At 44.2% G+C, this 14963-nt stretch overlaps 1 long non-coding RNA gene across 1 annotated transcript; it reads left to right on the top strand.

Annotated features, from left to right (window-relative positions):
• The first annotated feature begins 8482 nt into the window (after positions 1-8482).
• LOC141121954 (uncharacterized) lies at positions 8483-9531 on the top strand. The gene is made up of 3 exons (XR_012240606.1): positions 8483-8599; positions 8703-8847; positions 8980-9531. It is a non-coding gene; the product is annotated as an uncharacterized lncRNA (long non-coding RNA).
• Positions 9532-14963: the final 5432 nt, after the last annotated feature.

Raw genomic sequence — 14963 nt, 5'->3', positions numbered from 1 at the left:
AAACCTTTACAACCACTTTTTGCTACAGTTAAGCCTATAATAAGGCTTGCCTGTAGCTACCCCAGATATCTCCTAAACCTGCATGGTTTAGGAAATATCCCCTGTATTTGCATGTGCCCCAGTCATCGGCACATGCGCACTGAAGCAATGGAAAGTATGTGCCGTTGCTTCAGTGAGTGACGTCATCGTGTGATGTCATCGTGGCTCCGGCCAATCACAGCGCTGGAGCCCGCGATACCCGGAAGTAACTCCGGGAGCGATGTCGCCGGCTGGAGCGGTGTATGAAGACCGCTGCGAGGGGCTTCTATCTAAGGTAAGTTATTCATAATGAGCTAGTGTGCTATGCATACTAGCTCATTATGCCTTTATCTTGCAGGTTTTTTTTTTGTTTTGTTCATGGGTTTACAACCACTTTAACAATGGGAGAGATCTAATTTAACAATAAACAAATAACAAACCGTGATCTCACCCCACCTTAGACTATCTGGCAACAGTATTCAAGAAGACCCAGGGCTGTCCAAATCTAGTTAACCAGCTTTCTTTTCACATACATCTGCTTTTTGAGTTTCAAGTTGGCAGAGACCATCATGGTTTCCTTGAGTGTTAAATGCAATAATGCCCTCTTGCATTATATAACAGGACACCTACCTAAATGCTTGTAGCTCCCTCGAATGTCAGGGCCCATAATCAGTGGGTAGGAGACTTGCCCCTAGTCCTCTTCAAAAGCCTCTGCCTTGGTTGGGTCTGTCACAGGGGACTCACACTATTCATTTGTGTGGAGTCTATTTGATATCAATACCAGGTCCTCATCTAGGATAATGGTCTGCTAGATGAAGGGGATCTTTGTTTACTGTGAACTAGGAGCACAGGGAGAGGGAGCACACAGTGACATATCACACAGGACCTGGCATGTGGGCATTTATTGGGAGAATTGAGGGTATTGGGGGTGGCGTTGAGCCACGGCACAGATAATCAGTTCATGGGGTAGTAATGGGCACACTACAGGTAACTGGTTCATGAATTAGCAGTGGGGACAACATGGATGAACAGTTCACAAGGTAATGATAAGGCACGACAAGGGAAGACAATCCTCTGGGCAGTAGAATGACAGCAATGTTTTGTATCTATGTAGGAATATGTTACCGAAATAGGGAATAGTCCACTGGATAACAGTAGGCATGGCAAGGGGCAGGGATCCTTTGGGCGGAAATAGGGCTCACCAAGGACTAAGGGTCCAACACACAGGGCAGAGATCCAGGCAGAGCAGAGTTTGGCACAGCAGGGGTTAATTGTCCACAGAGAGTAAATCTGGCACTGAAACTGGGAAACAGTCCACAGGGCAACAATAGGTACAGCAAGGGACAGGGACCCTCTGGTTTGCAATAGGCACAGCAATCTGAGCACCCACCAAGGGTGGACAGTAGTAGGCACAACAAGGGTTAAGGGACTCACCAGCCGTGGCAGGGAACAGGAGATCCAGCGGGCAGAGGTCCTTCATAGGCACATAACAGGTCCACAGAGGGTTGGATGTCCTGGCCGTAGTGTCAGGAGTCAGGACCACACAGGCAGCAGCTGCAGGATAAGCATGGCGAAAAGTAGTGTTTCAGTGTCCAGAAAGTTGTACAGACAATGGGAAACTACAAGTCCCAGCAGCTCAGAAAGCAAAGCACAGCCCATACAGAACTAGCTAAGCCCATACGGAACTATCTGTCTCAGAGGCTCCATGCATCTTCTAGCCTCTTTCTATTGGGACATGCAGCAATCAGCTCCTCTGTGTCCATCACAGAAGTAAAGTCAGCAAAGTCTAACACTTTTCTGCCAGTGTTGGGATAATATATTGTATATACTTTGAATTCAGCCAAGACCTAAGCACCAAATGACAGGTGCTGAGACATCTGCCTTCATCCAGGTACAGGATACAATGCTGTATGTTTTACCTGCTGAGATCAGCCTCATCTCCTATCTAATCGGGACACGGGAAATCATACATTAATTATAGTAATATAGTTTGGTCAAACATTTCTTTAAAGAAATAGCAGAATTGACATACCATACCATATCAATACCATGTTTCCTCCCAAAATAAGACCTACCCTGAAAATAAGACCTACTGTGATTTTCAGGGAGGGCTGCAATATAAGCCCTACTCCGAAAATAAGCCCTAGTTTAAAGTGGTTGTAAAATCCTAGAATCCACTCTATTACAGTATTATATAATGTACATTGTGTGTATTTCTGTAATATAATTGTGCAAATACCTTCGGTACAGCGCCGCTCAGCTGACCTCCCGCTGCTCTCTTCCTCTTCTCCCAGCTGTTAGCGGGGGGATCTCGGCCCCCCTCTGCAGTGCTCGGAGCAGGAAAGAGTGCTCCGACGGGTCACGGAAGCGCCAACCAGCGCTATAACAAAAGTATTTGGCACAATTATATTACAGAAACACACATTTTACATTATATACTACTGTAACAGAGTGGAGTATAGGATTTTACAACCACTTTTACTTGGTTCAAACTGGGGATTCCTGACCGGCAGGGAGAAGACCTACCCCGAAAATAAGCCCTACTGTGTATTTTGTTGCCAAAATTAATATAAGACCCGGTCTCATTTTCGGGGAGACACAGTATGAAGTGTCCCTTGTGCTGATGGCTTCTGCTTTAGTTAAAATTAGAGATGAGCAGAACACCCCCCTGTTCGGCTTGCAGCAGAACTCCCGAACAGGGGAAAAGTTCTGCCCCAAACTGCAAACTCCATTGAAGTCTATAGGAGCCGAATATGAGAAATCAAAAGTCCCCATCCTGAAGGCTTATATGCAAGTAATTGGGCATAAAAGGGGTATGGGGGTCCAGGTACTGCCCTGGGGGGACATGTATCAATGCAAATTTTTTTTTTTAAAACGATCATTTTCAAAGGAGCAGTGACTTTAATGATAATTAAAATGAAACAATAAAAATGAAAAATTCCTGTAAATATCGTGCTTGGGGGGGTCTCCTTAGTCTGCCTGTAAAATGGTGCATCTGTACCATGTATAGAACCTGCTGCAGCAAAAATTACATTCATAAAGAAAAACACGACTCAAATCACATTTAGATTTACTTGCAATTGCAATTGCAGGCCCCCGGCTATTTAAAAAAAAATAAAGAAAAAAATCCATATTAGGCCCTTCGAATCTGGTATGAATTTTAAGAGGAACCCCACTCCAAAATTAAAAAGAAAATGGCACCCCCACCCCAAAGCACTTTGTCCCCATGTTGATGGGGACAAGGGTCTCTTCCCCACAATCCTGGGCTGTGGTTGTGGGGGGTCTGCAGGCAGGGGGCTTATCGAAATCTGGAAACCCCCTTCAACAAGGGGACTCCAGGGTGATATCTTTATCCAAATATGGGCATGAGGCACTTTTTTGTTAGTGATGTCACATTAGCTCCACTCCTTTGCTTACATGCCTGGGATTTTATAACTGGTAAATGAGTGGGGCTGGGTGACGTCACTAGTTGGCATCCGCTGCTTCCTTAACCACCATTGACAGGAAGGAAGATGTTCTATCTAGAAGTGGTAGAGATACCGCTACTATATATGAGTAAAAAATCCTGCAATTGTACAAATGACAGAAAAGGCAAATTTCAGTCCGTACTTTGAGCACAAAGAAAGGGAGGTGTCATCCCAGTAGGCACTGTAAGTTTCTAAAGGTGGACCCCCATCCCAATTTCTAGCCAAACACAAGCACCCCCTATCGGAGTGCAATACCTCTAACGGGACTTTATGGCGGGGTCACCTCTGGTAAAGTAGAAAATACTAAAGTAAAGTAGTAATACTACTATTTTCTACTTTACCAGAGGTGACCCCGCCATAAAGTCCCGTTAGAGGTATTGCACTCCGATAGGGGGTGCTTGTGTTTGGCTAGAAATTGGGATGGGGGTCCACCTTTAGAAACTTACAGTGCCTACTGGGATGACACCTCCCTTTCTTTCTATATAATTAGGGTAGAAAATACCCATCTCCTCGCCTGGTAGTCTCCCTTAGACGCTGCTCCACTTCATTAACTACTTTATCCTTACCTGATATTTTTCACCATGACCAACTATGCTGGGAAAAATTGGGACAACACCATGTCTGGGCTATATAAAAATTTCTCTGAAAAGGAACAGAAAGAGTCGGAGCTATCTCAGATTTTCACAAATCTCAGAAGACTCCTAGAAAAAAAATCGATAAATCATTGGCACATACATTTTTTTCAACTGTACATAAGGAACAATATTAATCCGTTTGGTTTGCGGATCCAGATCTTCCCCACAATGGAACATGTGGACCCGTCCTTCAAACAAGCCTGGGAAAGCAAATTATCAGCTTGCTCACAGGAAATGATGGTACTCCTTATAGAGGAATATAGAGGGATTATTAAACAAACGGACAAGGAGCTGGAATCCCTCTATGCTCTTCTGACACCTTTCAAAACTCATACCTCCTTCATCCAACTTGACAATGACCTAAACGCACATCTAGAACAGTTTAACAGAAACATACTGATAAAAAAGGAAAACAAATTCCTACGAGACCGCACAGCTTTCTCCGAACACAAAGCTTACAATTGGAAAACTAATCAAACAAGACCCAAGTCTAACTTTAAAACCAAACCACGCTTTAACGAGTCTGATTTATCAGATGCCTCCTCAATATCCTCACACTCTGTGGGAGGACAAAATAGACCTTATAGATCACAAAAATCTAAACGCGGCTCAAATGGAAGTGGGTCCAACGGGAAATATCCCAAAAGACGCATTACGGAAACCCATGATACCCCCTCCCAACATCAGGGCACTGCGGGAACCCAAAAAAATTCAATAACGAGACACACAGTACCCTCAACCTCCCAACAAGAGATCACCTCCCTCTTCCCTAAATTGACGACCACAGGCACCACTGCAACACAGCCAAGCACAACACATGAGCGCGGTGGAGCAACGGGCGGTAACAATACCGGCCCACTATGACATGAGAATGGAGATGATAGGGCCTTAAAGATGTCTGACCAAGGTTTAAATGTCCTAAATGTGGTAAATTTATCCACATATGAACTTTCTTATGTTGAACTGCAAGTCCTCTCACGGGGACTGAGTTTCTGTCCCAATCATAACATCAACAAATTTGAAGCCATAAAAGATCTCCAATTGTTTGCACGCAAATTGATCCTTAAACAGATGTACTCTAAGTCAATCCCGGCTCAACCTAACTTTGAGTCACAGGAATTGAAGGCCCTAGACACTTTGGTCAGTCTACTGGAGGAGAACGAATCTCCTGATTTGATCGACCAGATCGACCTAGAACACCTGTTAGGTCGTTTCGACCATACGGAACCTCCCCCTATACCAAAATTTAAGAAGAAATCCGATAAATTTCCCTCCTTGAATACCAATTCCAACGTCCTAGCGTTTGTTAAATTGGTAGGAAAGGAAATCTGTAGGATTAGAACCAATACCAAGGAAAGCGACAATCTATCTAACGATGAAAGGGCTGCCCTCAAAAAACTACATGATCATCCACACATAACAATAAAGCCCTCCGACAAAGGGGGCAACATTGTAATCATGGATAATACACAATATGTGGAGATGTGCATGAAAATTCTTGAAAACAAAAAATGGTATTGTAAGATCGCAGCCAATAAGATTACCAAGTTCAAACAGGAATTTTATTCCCTAGTAGATCTAGCCTTTGAACAACAGGTGATTAGCAAATCAGAATGGGAATTTATTAGAACTAAACAACCCAAGATCCCTACCTTTTATGCCCTACCGAAACTGCATAAATGTGTTAAAAGACCTACAGGAAGACCCATAGTGTCGGGGAATGGCTCAATAACAGAGAACCTCAGTTCCTTCATCGATGGGCATCTCCGCCCTTTTGTGACCAACCTTCCCAGCTATCTTCGTGATACCCCCCACTTACTCCAGATCTTGGACGGAATGGCCATCCCCCCCACGTCGACCTTGGTGGCAATCGACGTGGAGGCCTTATACAGCTCAATTCCCCACACTAAGGGTCTAAGCTGTATCAGACAGGCTATCTTACAAGACAATAGATTCAATCCTAAAATGGGCGATTTTTTGTTGGACTCATTGGACTATATCCTACGGCACAATCACTTCACTTTCAATGGCTCCCACTTCCTCCAGGTGCAGGGGGTAGCGATGGGGACTTCCTGTGCCCCATCGTATGCCAACCTGTACCTGGGGGAGTGGGAGCGCATGATCAACCAATCCGATGATATGGCCCCCTTCATGATGTATGTGAGCCTATGGCTCAGATTCATCGATGATGTCCTTCTTGTCTGGGATGGCCCACAGGATCTACTCAAACCTTTCCTAGAATGCCTAAACAAAAATAATTTTAACTTGAGCTTTACAATGACTTTTGACAACTCTTCCATAACCTTCTTAGATGTAATTATCTACAAAGACGACAGGGGGCGTATTAGCAGCAGTTTATATAGGAAGCCAACAGCGGGCAATACTATATTACATGCCAGCAGCTTTCATCCATCACCCTTAATCGCATCCATCCCTTTCAGTCAGTATTTGAGGACACGGAGAAATTGCACAGACGACACAATTTTCAAAAGAGAGGCAGATCTCCTGAGAGAGAGACTATTACTTCGGGGCTACTCCAAATCTTGCCTTAAAAAGGCCTACAATCGGGCAATTCTGAGACCTAGGAAAGAACTGCTTTACAACCCATCCTCTAAAAACACTAATAAAAAAAAATCCAATCTCGATTATAACAAAATATTGTAACCAACATGAAATTTTTAAAAAAATTGCCAACAAATACTGGCATCTTCTCTCAATGGACCCCACTGTAGGCCCCTATGTGAGTAAACACCCTGTCTTCACATTCAAAAGAGCGAGATCTCTCAAGGATTACCTGGTGTCCAGTGAATATCATGATTCCGGACACCAGGATCCATGCAAATATCCTGGTACATTCACCTGTGGTGGGTGTAACTACTGCCAGTTTATGAACACCACGCGCAACATAACACTCCCAAATGGCGAACGCTACCGCCCTAAACACTATGCGAATTGCCAAACACCTAATGTAGTGTACCTACTTCTATGTAACTGCTTCTGTTTTTACGTGGGCAAAACTATTCAGCCCTTCTGGCAACGTGCCTATCGACATATCTTATCCATGCAGGCTTGTAACCCAAGCCTCCCTTTGGGTAGACATGCGAGAGATCTACATGAAGGAATCACTCCAAAGATTTCCTTCCTGATCCTAGACAGAATACATCCTGGCATAAGAGGGGGTGACACTAATAAAACATTAATGCAGGCCGAACAAAGGTGGATTTTTCGCTTAAATGCGACCATGCCACCTGGCCTTAATGCTACTACTTCCTTCAGACCCTTCCTGGAGGGATTCTCCTCAGGAGGATCCGAATGGGAGTCCTTATAATAAAATCACCCTCTCAATCAAACTGATGCAGCCCTTTGTCCCACTTGGACCTTTGGTACCCCTCATTCAGAATATAGCAATCGGGTATCTATACGGGACTATCAATATACCCCAGGTTCTTGGGGATAGTCCTTAAAACCAACAGGACACATGAACCACTAGGACTGTATCTTTAATTTGAATATGCTTGTTCCTGTCTGGCCCTTGATGTAACACATTGTTCAATGTATGACACAATAACCTTGTTTTATGATTTTAGGACCTTTTTCTAATTCAGTGGGACTGCCCCTCTCGACTACACAGATAAACTCACCAAGTGTTGGTAATCCTCACAGCATGCACGTTCATTCTTTCCTCTCCTTTCCCTTTTCTCTTCGGTTCTTTTCTTCCTCTTTTTTCTTTTTCTCCTCTGCACACACCCTCCCTTTTCCCTTTTCTTTTCTCCTGCACTTACACCAGCTTTTCTCTTTTCCTCTGAGTCCCAACTTGGTTCCTTCCTTCTTTTCCCCTTTTCCTTTCCTTTGTTCTTTTTCACTTACTGTCATCTCCATCTCTCCCTTCATTCCTTCCTTCATGCCTGCACTCTCTAACTGTCGGTCGTTTGCTCCTCCCCCTTCCTACTTTACAATCCATCACCCTCACTCTCCCCTTCAATTCTCCCAGGCTTGGGCTGTGTGTCAGCTCACTCAGCGCACTCGGGGGAGACTGAGATGCGCTCTCTTCTGAGCGCACCCGGCCTCCCCTCTCTCTGGCAGTCTGTGGCATGGGTTTCCATGACAGCGGGCATGCCAGCTTTGCGCTGCGGGACCTTTAGACGTATGGGGGATCTCTCCACGTCGCGCTGGCTCCGCCCCCCGCCGAGCGCTGCGCCTCGGCATTGGTCCATCTCCGCCCTGTTGTGGATGGTTCCACTCCAGGGAGTGCATCGTGGAGATGACGCTGTACGTCGCTCCGCCCGGGGGATGTCCTTTACAGACACGTCCTGGCCTCCCTTCTCTAGACCGCCCCCCACCCCTGGCCCAGCCAATCAGGCTACTGATTGGGCACCAACTCCCACTCCAGCACACACAGATTTAAACCTTGCTGACGCTGCACTCATCAGCTGTTTCCTATACCACACAGACGTGCCTGGAGGAAGCTAAGACAAGCAGGTAAACCTGAGGACTATTTTTGACTGGGATTCTTGCTAACCATGCAGAGGTCTGATTATTGATTTACTTACAACATTTCCCTGTTGTGCCTTTCAATCTGCAGACTTATGCGGGCCTATACCTAACCAGGGAACCTGCAGACCCCTCTGGACCTCGGCCCACTTTAAGTTGAGGTTTATCAAAATATCTCCTTTTGGCTCAATACTGGAATCCGTGACCTGATTCCACTCACCTTTATATCTTTTTAGGTATGTGCCTGATATGTACAATTCTGGGTGGTCTGTATCTGCTTACCCCAATATTACCTCTACTTTGGAGATGAATATTGTACTTATACTAGTTTCTTCTCTGAGATCCTCATTGAAGTATTTTTATTACAGCGGGCTATTACCCCCCACCTTCCATACTCCATCAAGCAGGCTGTTTTTCCAGCCCTCATAGGGGAAAAGGGGAGGACTGTGTCTGTTCCGCCTTTTGGGGGACATCCTTTGTGAAGCAACCTCAGCCCACCCTGGCTTTCACTCCTGCGGTTTACTTGGTCTTTTCTCTATCTGCTTCAACCTTGGTCTTGCGATTCCTGTGTGGCCGTGACGGACGGCAATTTGTTTAAGTCGCACTGGATGCTGGAAATGTCCTTAGGAAGTTTTACATAATTTTCAAGGGGTCAGTATGAATTTCTTGCTTATAGATGCCTAGAATTTACCAATGATGTTAACAACTGTTGAAATGTGAACTGAACCTTGTAATGCAAACCAAAATGCTTTCCACTGCCTCCTGTTATGAATATCTGAGAATTTCTTTCACTTATTTCTGTTCTGCTTTTTTGTTAACTTTTTAGATGAAACACCCACTCTGACTAATTATCGTTACCCCTGAAGAAGAGGTCAACTTTTTTACATACCTCGAAACGTTGGGTTTCTATGATTATTGGTTATTTACCTATATCATTGCAATTGGTCAATTTTCCTTTACAATTGTATCTTCCCATTATACGCATCCATTTTTACTGTATATACGGTTAGGTCATGGTAATGTGTTTTAAGAAATGTTTAATGAATAAACTTTAATACTTTTATACAAAATTTAAAAATTTCCTACTATTTTCTACTTTACCAGAGGTGACCCCGCCATAAAGTCCCGTTAGAGGTATTGCACTCCGATAGGGGGTGCTTGTGTTTGTACTTTGAGCACATCCCCATTGCTGGCTGTAGAAGCTGCAGAATGAAATTGAGTGGAAGTCTTGTAGGATGATTGGAAATGGTCTCTCCTCCTGGGAGGATGTTATGCATCATCCCTCCACTCATACACACATTAGGGTTACGCTGACCATACATTCATTAAAATTCGGCTTATTCACCATGGAATTAACCCAACTCCTCCCTACCAATCTCTTCATTGGCTGCCACTCACCCAGCAAATTAAATTCAAAATACTAACAATAACTTAAAAAGCCATCCACAACTCGGCCCCCACCTACATCATTAACCTAGTCTCGATAATACCAGCCAAAGCGTTCTCTTAATTTCTCCCAAGACCCCCTGCTCTCTAGCTCACTTATCTCACCTCCTCCCATGCTTGCCTCCAGGACTTTTCCCAAACCTCTCCCATCCTATGGAACTCCCTACCCAATCGGTCTCCTATATTCTGTCCACTTTCAGGCAATCTCTGAAAAATCTCTTCATAGAGGCCTATCCAGCCTCCACCTAACAACAAATTTGACTCTCTTGTAAGCTCTAACGAACAGGGCTCCCTGATTCCTACTGTATTGAATTGTATTGTAATTGTACTGTCTTCCCTTCCTGTGTAAAGCGATGCACAAACTATTGGCGCTATATAAATCCTGTATAATAACCAGTTGCAGACTCTGAGCGTGCAAGACACACCCACAAAAATGTCATAATTGTACACAGGGCATGTCTAGTATGTCCCGTCCTTCTGCCCTGCTGCCGGGATCCCCCCTGTCACAGTACACAGAAATTCAGCTTTGATGAATCATAGATACAGTACATTGCCGAGTACACAGAGATGGTCATAGTGTTCTATCGAATAGTGCCCTCCGTCAAAAAATGCCTGTGCATGCGCAGTATGGAATGGCACTCCAGCTGATTTGCCTATCAGCTGACGTGATGCCACCATAGCGCATGCGCACATCGCTGGAGGCATTTTTCTATGGGAGAGAGTATTTGATGGCCAGAATTAAAGTAGTTGCGCTGGCATTTTTCGACAGAGGGCACTATTCGATAGAACTCTGGCAGCAGGAGCTGTCAAAAAAAGCAGTCTGGCAATGTTTATCAACAAAATTGCTCAGCCAGGAATACAGAAAGATACAATGAAACATTGTTTCATTTTGTAACTTTCTGTTTATTCATTTACAGATCAAAGGGAAGAACTTCCATCTGCAGATGAAGTCACTTAAAGCAACCTGAAAAGTAAAAAAAAAAATGTTTGTTTTTTTAATTAAATGTTCCTCTGTTGAAACCCTTATTAACCCTTAGTTTACTCTATTCAGCCCTAATTAACTCCTTATTCTCCTCCATTCAATTATAATTTTACTGTTGATTTTTCTTTTCTATTTTATTAACTAATAATTCAACTTTAGTTCATGTTTGCTTTGTTCATTTATATTTTTACACCTTTTACATATATTTTACATGTATCACAAAAAAGCGCAAAATTGAAAAAAAAAAAAAAACGACTTTACTTCATTTGTATATAACTTTGCAATGCTTTTTACCAAAATCATAATTTTAGAGAAGTTATAAAAAGGACAAATTACATAATAAATGCACACTTTATGTGCAGTAATGCTATGCTATTGGCCACATCTTGCCCAGCCTATAGCAGAATGATGGTTCCATTTTTTTTCCCGACTGGGCGTCATATGACCTCTAGCAGGATAAGCCGTTCGTGCACACCCCCATGGGCGCACAGCACGGCGATCGGTAGTGAGGTATGTCACCCTGACACACCGAATCTCCGATCTCGGTAAAGAGCCTATGAAATAGGCTCATTACCATGTGATCAGCTGTGTCCAATCACAGCGTAACCAGGAAGTGGCAGTTATTGGCTTTTTTCTATGTGCGCTGACAGGGCACGTGTAGAGGATAGCCGATAAGTGACTCTCCTGATGGGGGGGTCTGTGCTGATAATCAGTGCATTGGTTATCAGTGCAGACCCATCAACGGTGCCCACCAGGATGCCAACAAGTGGCCACTTGGAATGCCAATCTGTGCCCACCCACAATACCAATCAGTGCCCATCAGGGATGCCAATCAATGCCTATCAGTGCCTCCTCATCAGTACTGCCTATCGGTGGCATCTATCAGTGCCCATCAGTGCCACCCTTCAGTGCCACCTATCAGTGCAAATCATTGCCACCTATCAGTGCTCATCATTGCCAACTATCACTGCTGCCTATCAGTGCCCATAATTGACACCTATCAGTGCCCATCAGTGCCGCCTACCAGTTCCCATCAGTGCTGCATATCAGTGCCGCCTATTAGTGCCCATCAGTGCTGCATAACCTTGCGCCTATCATTGCTCATTATTTCCACCTATTAGTGCCCATCAATGCCACCTACCAGTGCTCATCAGTGCTGCATATCAGTGCCGCCTATTAGTGCCTATCAGTGCTGCAGAACAGTGCCTCCTCATCAGTGCCCATCAGTGAAGGAGAAAATGTACTTATTTACAAAACTTTATAACAGAAACAAAAAGAAACTTGTTTTTTTTCAAAATTGACATTCTTTTTTTATTTGTTTAGCGAAAAGTACCCAGTGGTGGTCAAATACCACCAAAAGAAAGCTCTATTTGTGGGGGGGGGGGGGGGGGGGTGTCATATGGGTACAGCGTTACATGGATAGAGGAAGTATAAGAATCCCCCTCCTCCTCCTCCTGATACCATAGATCAGAAGTCTGTATATTGTGTAGTCTCCATGTAGATAATGTATAAATGGATGATGTATACTGTATATAGAGAGGAGGAGATTCTATCATTCTATATATCCCTGTGTATAACATCCCTCCACTGATACCATAGATCAGAAGTCTGTATATTGTGTAGTCTCCATATAGATAATGTATAAATGGATGATGTATACTGTATATAGAGAGGAGGAGAGTCTGTATCATTCTATATATCTCTGTACATAGTTGCCAACTGTCCCGGATTTACCGGGACATTCCCGGGACTTAGACTCCATTCCCGAATTTGTGGTGTCCCGGGAAATGCCCTGAAAAATCCAGTTCTCGATTTTTTTAATTAAATGTTCCTCTGTTGAAACCCTTATTAACCCTTAGTTTACTCTATTCAGCCCTAATTAACTCCTTATTCTCCTCCATTCAATTATAATTTTACTGTTGATTTTTCTTTTCTATTTTATTAACTAATAATTCAACTTTAGTTCATGTTTGCTTTGTTCATTTATATTTTTACACCTTTTACATATATTTTACATGTATCACAAAAAAGCGCAAAATTGAAAAAAAAAAAAACGACTTTACTTCATTTGTATATAACTTTGCAATGCTTTTTACCAAAATCATAATTTTAGAGAAGTTATAAAAAGGACAAATTACATAATAAATGCACACTTTATGTGCAGTAATGCTATGCTATTGGCCACATCTTGCCCAGCCTATAGCAGAATGATGGTTCCATTTTTTTTCCCGACTGGGCGTCATATGACCTCTAGCAGGATAAGCCGTTCGTGCACACCCCCATGGGCGCACAGCACGGCGATCGGTAGTGAGGTATGTCACCCTGACACACCGAATCTCCGATCTCGGTAAAGAGCCTATGAAATAGGCTCATTACCATGTGATCAGCTGTGTCCAATCACAGCGTAACCAGGAAGTGGCAGTTATCGGCTTTTTTCTATGTGCGCTGACAGGGCACGTGTAGAGGATAGCCGATAAGTGACTCTCCTGATGGGGGGGTCTGTGCTGATAATCAGTGCATTGGTTATCAGTGCAGACCCATCAACGGTGCCCACCAGGATGCCAACAAGTGGCCACTTGGAATGCCAATCTGTGCCCACCCACAATACCAATCAGTGCCCATCAGGGATGCCAATCAATGCCTATCAGTGCCTCCTCATCAGTACTGCCTATCGGTGGCATCTATCAGTGCCCATCAGTGCCACCCTTCAGTGCCACCTATCAGTGCAAATCATTGCCACCTATCAGTGCTCATCATTGCCAACTATCACTGCTGCCTATCAGTGCCCATAATCACACCTATCAGTGCCCATCAGTGCCGCCTACCAGTTCCCATCAGTGCTGCATATCAGTGCCGCCTATTAGTGCCCATCAGTGCTGCATAACCTTGCGCCTATCATTGCTCATTATTTCCACCTATTAGTGCCCATCAATGCCACCTACCAGTGCTCATCAGTGCTGCATATCAGTGCCGCCTATTAGTGCCTATCAGTGCTGCAGAACAGTGCCTCCTCATCAGTGCCCATCAGTGAAGGAGAAAATGTACTTATTTACAAAACTTTATAACAGAAACAAAAAGAAACTTGTTTTTTTTCAAAATTGACATTCTTTTTTTATTTGTTTAGCGAAAAATACCCAGTGGTGGTCAAATACCACCAAAAGAAAGCTCTATTTGTGGGGGGGGGGGGGGGTGTCATATGGGTACAGCGTTACATGGATAGAGGAAGTATAAGAATCCCCCTCCTCCTCCTCCTGATACCATAGATCAGAAGTCTGTATATTGTGTAGTCTCCATGTAGATAATGTATAAATGGATGATGTATACTGTATATAGAGAGGAGGAGATTCTATCATTCTATATATCCCTGTGTATAACATCCCTCCACTGATACCATAGATCAGAAGTCTGTATATTGTGTAGTCTCCATATAGATAATGTATAAATGGATGATGTATACTGTATATAGAGAGGAGGAGAGTCTGTATCATTCTATATATCTCTGTACATAGTTGCCAACTGTCCCGGATTTACCGGGACATTCCCGGGACTTAGACTCCATTCCCGAATTTGTGGTGTCCCGGGAAATGCCCTGAAAAATCCAGTTCTCGATTTTTGCCGCCGCTAGAGGTCCGCGTCGCGACATTGTCTCCGCCGGACACCATCTTAAAGAAGTTCAGGAAGACGGCTGGGGGGGGCTAGATGGACCTCCTGCGTCGCCGCCCACCTTTTGCCCCGCTCCGCCTCGCCCCGCCTACCCCCCGCCCCGCTGAAAGTCTGTTATGGAAAGGGACGGGGGTTCTAGCCATGCGGCCGACGGACACACTAGGACACCTCTGAGGTGGGGGGGGGCGCACCGCACCACTGTGGGAATCTGATGTAAGGGGGGCTCCACTGGGGACCCCTGATGTGAGGGGGGCTCCGCCG

Source organism: Aquarana catesbeiana, unplaced genomic scaffold (assembly GCF_042186555.1).
Source record: "Aquarana catesbeiana isolate 2022-GZ unplaced genomic scaffold, ASM4218655v1 unanchor235, whole genome shotgun sequence".
NCBI classification, from domain to species: domain Eukaryota; kingdom Metazoa; phylum Chordata; class Amphibia; order Anura; family Ranidae; genus Aquarana; species Aquarana catesbeiana.
This window is presented reverse-complemented; position numbering and strand designations above follow the sequence as displayed.